Source organism: Amblyraja radiata, chromosome 2, assembly GCF_010909765.2.
Source record: "Amblyraja radiata isolate CabotCenter1 chromosome 2, sAmbRad1.1.pri, whole genome shotgun sequence".
Lineage (NCBI taxonomy): Eukaryota > Metazoa > Chordata > Chondrichthyes > Rajiformes > Rajidae > Amblyraja > Amblyraja radiata.
The window spans coordinates 8,222,370-8,230,042 of NC_045957.1; positions in this window are offsets into that span (position 1 = coordinate 8,222,370).

The following is a 7,673-nucleotide window of genomic DNA, read 5'->3' on the forward strand; positions in this document are numbered from 1 at the left end:
TAAGAATAAGAAAAAGAAATTAGATAGTAAAGGATAGAAAGACGTGAGATATATAATGTGTGAAGAAAAAGAAAAAAGACGAATGAGTGAAGAAAGTTGAGGAAAAGAAAATAGGAAAAAGAGAATAAGACATAAAGAAAAGAAGTAAGGAGATCATTGTTTATAATCTTGACCATCCCTCGTCCAGTCCTGAAACAGTTAGCTTTTACAATTGTGTTGCACCATATGATTCCAAAAAGACGACAAATGGAGACCAACTCGTTATGAATTGGTCTAATTTATCCATTAGGAGGAATCGCATTTCCTCAAGATGTGCGGTGTCCAACATGCTTGGATCCACATTTTAAGCGTTGGTATTGATGTATTTTTCCAAAATTTAAGCATTAATTTTTTTGCTATTATTAAACCATAATTAAAAAATAAACGTTGAGATGCGTTCAATTTATTCCCATCTTCCATTGCTCCAAATATAATCATTTCAGTATTAGGTTCCATTCTTATCTTAAATAATATTGTAAATATTTCAAAAATATCACTCCAAAATCTACAAAGTTTTATGCAGGAAACAAAAGAGTGTGTTATAGTTGCGTTTTGGGATAGACATTTATCACAAATGGGGGATATATTTGGATAGAATTTGTTCAATCTTGTTTTTGAATAATATAATCTATGTAAAATTTTAAATTGAATTAGATTATGTCTTACATTAATCCAACATTTGTGAATATATATCAAGTACTTTTCCCATGTAACCGTCGTAATTTTTATCATTAGTTCCCGTTCCCACTCTTCTCTAAGTATCTCTGTCGATGGCAGGTCTATATTTAAAATACTATTATATAAATATGATATTAATTTTTGTGAGTCAGCTTTAATATTCATTGCTTCTTCCAATAAGTCAGGAGTTATTTTTTGATATCCTTGTATGTATTTTTTCAAGATGCTAGGAAAATTTGATCCAGTAATACAAGACCATCTGCGAAAAATCCAGAATAAGGAAAAACCTGTTCATTATTTAGGAAAAAGAATCCAGAATGAGCTTATTAATATAATGGATCACGCTGTTCTACAGGAAATCATTTTGCGAATGAAGGCTGCTAAGTATTTTGCAATAATTCTCCACTGTACTCCTGACATCAGTCATCAGGAGCAAATGTCGATGGTAATTAGAAATGTAGCTGATGGTGTACAATCAAATGCTCCAGCAGAAATATATGAACATTTCATCAAGTTTTTAGTGGTGGAAAGACACAGGTGAAAATTTGTACAACACCCTTCTACATGAACTTGAAACATTTGGGCTGGATGTTGAAAGTATCCGTGGACAAGGGTATGATAATGGTGCCAATATGAAGGGGACACACCTCAGGTGTGCAGGCACGACTTCTACAGAAGAATTCAAGAGCTTTCTTTACACCATGCGCATGTCACAACTACAACCTAGTTTTTGGGAGACATGGCCAAGACATGTCCAGATGCAATGACTTTCTTTGGAACTCTGCAGCGTATTGACACCATTTTTGCATCATTAAATTAAATTAAATGTCTTTATTTATATAGCACATTTTTAGTCAACTTGCATTGACCCCAAAGTGCTTCACATAATTACATCCACATCCACACACACAGGCAAAGGTGGGTGAAGTGTCTTGCCCAAGGACACACACAGGCAAAGGTGGGCGAAGTGTCTTGCCCAAGGACACAACGACAGTATGCACTCCAAGCGGGATTCGAACCAGCTACCTTCCGGTTGCCAGCCGAACACTTAGCCCATTGTGCCATCTGTCGTCCCTACTAAAAGATGGCCTGTTTTAAAAAACATGTGACAGGCCTGTCTATAAAACCTCTCTCTGAAAAAACACGATGGGAATGTAGAATGGAAAGTGGCAAAGCTTTACGGTACCAAGCTGCTGAAGTTTGTGATGCACTAGAAGAGTTAGCAGAAAACACTGATGATGCTCAAGCAAAGAGCGATGCTGAATCGTTAGTCAGTCAAATGAGAGATTCCAAGTGTCTGGTCTCGGCCTTAGGGGGTGCGGGGCCCAATTGGGAACAATTTTGGTGGGCCCCAGGTTCCCAGCCAAGGTGTGTCAGCCCAGTTATTTAGTATATATTATGAAATTGTACACTAGGTGCTATGGATTCTACACTGTGTGAATCTCTCCTGCTCCCTCCCGTTTGCCTGTCAGTAGCTCCGCTGGCTTCCAACCTTTACCGTAGCTGCTAATTACCATACAACCGCATTATGTGATTGGACACAATGCCCTTGGAGACGGCGGCTGATTGGACGGGAGGAAACCGAATTGTTGATTGGATGGGAAATGTAAGGCAAGCTGGTTGGTGATTGGACGCAACCCCCTTAGAGACAGCGGTTGATTGTCCACCAAATAATCGGGCACAAATTGACAAATAGGAAAATAATAAAATCGCTGGTCGGTGCGAACTCAGTGGACTATAATAATAATAATAATAAATTTTATTTATGGGCGCCTTTCAAGAGTCTCAAGGACACCTTACAAACATTTAGCAGGTAGAGGAAAAACATGTAAGGGGAATGAAATAAATAGTAGAGACATGACTAGTACACAAAGTAAAGACAGAATTCAGTTCAAAACACAATATGAGGCAATTAATGCACAGATGAAAAGGGACGGGGACGTGGGGCTAAGGATAGGCAGAGGTGAAGAGATGGGTCTTGAGGCGGGACTGGAAGATGGTGAGGGACACGGAATTGCGGATCAGTTGGCGGAGGGAGTTCCAGAGCCTGGGAGCTGCCCTGGAGAAGGCTCTGTCCCTAAAACTGCGGAGGTTGGACTTGTGGATGGAGAGGAGACCGACTGATGTGGATCTGAGGGACCGTGAGGGTTGGTAGGGGGAGAGGAGGTCAGTGAGATATGGGGGGGCCAGATGGTGGAGGGCTTTGTAGGTGAGGACCAGGATTTTGTAGTTGATCCGGTGGGAGATGGGAAGCCAGTGAAGTTGTTTGAGGACTGGAGTGATGTGATGCCAGGATTTGGTGTGGGTGATGAGTCGGGCGGCTGCGTTCTGGACCAGTTGGAGTCGGTTGATGTAGGTGGAGCTGATGCCAAGGAGAAGTGAGTTGCAGTAGTCCAGTCGGGAGGAGATGAAGGCATGGATGAGTCTTTCAGCAGCGGGCGGTGTGAGAGAGGGTCTGAGTTTGGCGATGTTGCGGAGATGAAAGAAGGAGGTTTTAATGACATGGCGGATGTGAGGACTATCTGTGCTGTATCTACAAACTAAGCAGTATAACATGCAGGTACATTCATTTAAAATACAATTCAGTGATTATTTCACATGATTTCTCACTGTATCTGACCAATCTCTGTTTAAGATGTTTGGCCTGCCTTCGGCATTGACTCTGAACTAAAAACCTAAACCAGACTCAATTGTTTCATCACATTGGTCTCAGTAAACTCACACATCTCTGCATTCAAGAGGCTGCCATGGTTGGAATCACCGGCTCTGAGACCACAGTGGGTAAAGCGACCTGAGACCAATACATAAGATGATAGCTCTTCTCAATAAAAAAAACAGGGACGTTTTTCACTCTAACCATGATGGCTAGAGCTTCTTGCAAGGTGATCTATGACCTCGCTAAGTAAATATTGTCGTAACGCTCAGTTGAGGTCAAATGAAGAAGATATTAACCATATAACCATATAACAATTACAGCACGGAAACAGGCCATCTCGGCCCTTCAAGTCCGTGCCGAACACTTACTCTCACCTAGTCCCATCTACCTGCACTCAGACCATAACCCTCCATTCCTTTCCCGTCCATATAACTATCCAATTTATTTTTAAATGATAAAATCGAACCTGCCTCCACCACTTCCACTGGAAGCTCATTCCACACAGCTACCACTCTCTGAGTAAAGAAATTCCCCCTCATGTTACCCCTAAACTTCTGTCCCTTAATTCTCAAGTCATGTCCTCTTGTTTGAATCTTCCCTACTCTCAATGGGAAAAGCTTATCCACGTCAACTCTGTCTATCGCTCTCATCATTTTAAAGACCTCTATCAAGTCCCCCCTTAATCTTCTGCGCTCCAAAGAATAAAGACCTAACTTGTTCAACATTTCTCTGCAACTTAGTTGCTGAAACCCAGGCAACATTCTAGTAAATCTCCTTTGTACTCTCTCTATTTTGTTGACATCGTTCCTATAATTAGGCGACCAAAATTGTACACCATACTCCAGAATTGGCCTCACCAATGCCTTGTACAATTTTAACATTACATCCCAACTTCTATACTCAATGCTCTGATTTATAAAGGCCAGCACACCAAAAGCTTTCTTTACCACCTTATTTACATGAGATTCCACCTCCAGGTAACTATGCACAGTTATTCCTAGATCCCTCTGTTCAACTGCATTCCTCAATTCGCTACCATTTACCATGTACGTCCTATTTTGATTTGTTCTGCCAAGATGTAGCACCTCACACTTATCAGCATTAAACTCCATCTGCCATCTTTCAGCCCACTCTTCCATACGGCCTAAATCTCTCTAGACTTTGAAAATCTACTTTATTATCCACAACGCCACCTATCTTAGTATCATCTGCATATTTACTAATCCAATTTACCACACCATCATCCAGATCATTGATGTACATGACAAACAACAGTGGACCCAACACAGATCCCTGAGGCACCCCACTAGTCACCGGCCTCCAACCTGACAAACAGTCATCCACCATTACTCTCTGGCATCTCCCATTCAGCCACTGTTGAATCCATCTTGCTACTCCACCATTAATACCCAACAATTGAACCTGCTTAACCAACCTTCCATGAGGAACCTTGTCAAAGGCCTTACTGAAGTCCATATAGACAACATCCACTGCTTTACCCTCATCAATTTCCCCAGTAATCTCTTCAAAAAATTCAAGAAGATTAGTCAAACATGACCTTCCAGGCACAAATCCATGTAGACTGTTCCTAATCAGACCCTGTTTATCCAGATGCTTATATATATTATCTCTAAGTATCCTTTCCATTAATTTGCCCACCACTGACGTCAAACTAACAAGTCTATAATTGCTAGATTCACTCTTAGAACCGTTTTAAAACAATGGAACAACATGCGCAGTACGCCAATCCTCCGGCACTATTCACGTTTCTAATGCCATTTGAAATATTTCTGTCATAGCCCCTGCTATTTCTACACTAACTTCCCTCAATGTCCTAAGGAATATCCTGTCACGACCTTGTTCAGTGGAGCCCATGGATGTGTCACTGAAAGCAGTGAAGAATGCAATCTCCACACTGCTTGTCCCCGCGTTTAATGAGGTGACTTTTAAATTACTTGAAATAAAAGTTGATTTCTCTTTGTAACAAATGTCAACCGTGCTTCTGATGAAAAAGGCATCAATACACTTCTTTCTCTAACCTTCCGTAATTCAGTTGACTTTTATTTAAAGTGGAAGATGCAAACATTGTCAGCTCCATCTGGACTGCACCCAGAGTGACTGGGGAGTCCAGAACAAGGGGCCACAGTTTAAAAATAAGGGGTCGGCCATTTAGGACTGAGAAGAGGAAACACCTTTTCACCCAGAGAGTTGTGAATCTGTGCAATTCTCTGCCACAGGAGGCAGTGGTGGCCAATTCACTGGATGTTTTCAAGAGAAACTTAGATTTAGCTCTTAGGGCTAACGTAATCAAGGGATATGGGGAGAAAGCAGGAACGGGGATACTGATTTTAGATGATCAGCCATGATCTGGCTCGAAGGGCCGAATGGCCTACTCCTGCACCTATTTTCTATGTTTCTATGACTGATAGAAATGCATGCTCCATTCTTGAAGGTATCTCGCGCGGGACTTGAAATCCCCGTCAAGTCATAATGTAACAATAAAGATGCTCTGCTTTCTTTCCATAGATTATCTGCTCTAGTTTAGTTTAGTTTAGTGATGTAGCACGGAAACAGGCCCTTCCGTCCACCGAGACCGCACCGACCAGCAATCCCCGCACACAAACACTATCCCACACACACCAGTGACATTTTACATTTGTACCAAGCCACTTAACCTACAACCTGTACGTCTTTGGAGAGCGGGAGGAAACGGAAGATCTCGGAGAAAACCAATGCAGGTCACGGGGAGAACGTATAAACTCCGAACAGACAGCACCGGTCATCAGGAAAGAACCCGGGTCTCTGGCGCTGTGAGGCAGCCACTGTACCGCTGCGCCACCGTGCCGCGAAAGGTTTCTCGTGCGAGATTTGAAAGCCCCGTCAAGTCATAATGAACCAACAAAGATGCTCTATTTTCTTTCCATAGATTATCTGTTTAGTTTAGTTGAGAGGTACAGTGTGGAAACATGCCCTTCGGCCCCCCGAGTCCGCACCGACTCCTGCACACGAACACTATCCTGCACACAGTTCTTCAGACTGAGAGTCGGGGGAGAGGGAAAGTAGAGGTATGAAAAGATACAGAACAAACCCCAGAACAGAATGATCTGTTCTGCACCTTTTCTCACCTCTAGTTTTCCTAATAATATGGAAACCTTTGAACCATTGAAACGAAGATTGACACAAAATACTGGAGTAACTCGGTGGGACAGGCAGCATCTCTGGATACAAGGAATGGATGACGTTTTGGGTTGAGGCCCTTCTTCAGACCCTTCAACCATTGAACCAGTTCATTGGAGGTCTGTGAAACAGTGCAGGGCAATGCACCATCTAGTTTTGTCCAGCACATTGGGGAAGTAAGTTATGCTTTACTCTAAAACCTTGGCAACAAAAGTTAATGACCCCCCCCCCCCCCAACGGAAAGGAACCGCAGATGCAACCGTCACCGCAAAACGTCAATGATTCTGGGAATGCCGAGGCGACATGGTGAGAGAGGAGTGAGAGAGCGAGCGAGAGAGAGAGACGAAATGGGAGCGGGGGAGAGAGAGATAGATAGATAGATAAAGAGAGAGAGAGAGAGAGGGGTGGGGGGGGAGGGAGGGAGGGAGCGAAAGACAGAGAGACACAATGTGGGTCGGTAGGTGAATGACTAACCTGCACACCAAGAAGAAGCTCGCGGTCTGAGCCCTCAACCATGATGATGAGTTTTATGAAATTCTCAATGTCGTCAATGCATCGATCTACATTCCTCAGTGTAATTGTGTTTGACCAAGTATTAATGGCGTTGCGTTCCTTTGAATAAAATTCACAGGGCGTCATTAATACTTCGTCAAAACACAATTACATTTACTGAGGAATGTAGATCGATTAATTGATGACACATTGTATAACTACGTGTTAACTACTGGCTGTTAACGTGCTAGTAGTTCACACATCGTTTTTGTCTGATGGCCGATGCAGTGGTTTTTATCCATGTTCGTTTAAAAGAAATCCGTATTTAACAAGTCGAATGTTTCAACAAAGAAAAAACTGTATTGAGCAATGCGAATTCGTATTTCCGTACCAAATACGGAAAATTAGCGCAGGGCCCCCCATTGGCGCGGGGCCCCAATTGGGAGCAATCGGTCCAATCGACTTAGGGCCGGCCCTGGTTGCAGGGTGACCTGGACAGGTTGAGTGAGTGGGCAGATGCTTGGCAGATGCAGTGTAATATAGATAAATGTGAGGTTATCCACTTTGGTGGCAAAAACAAGGGGGCAGATTATTATCTCAATGGGGTTAAGTTAGGTAAGGGGGAGGTACA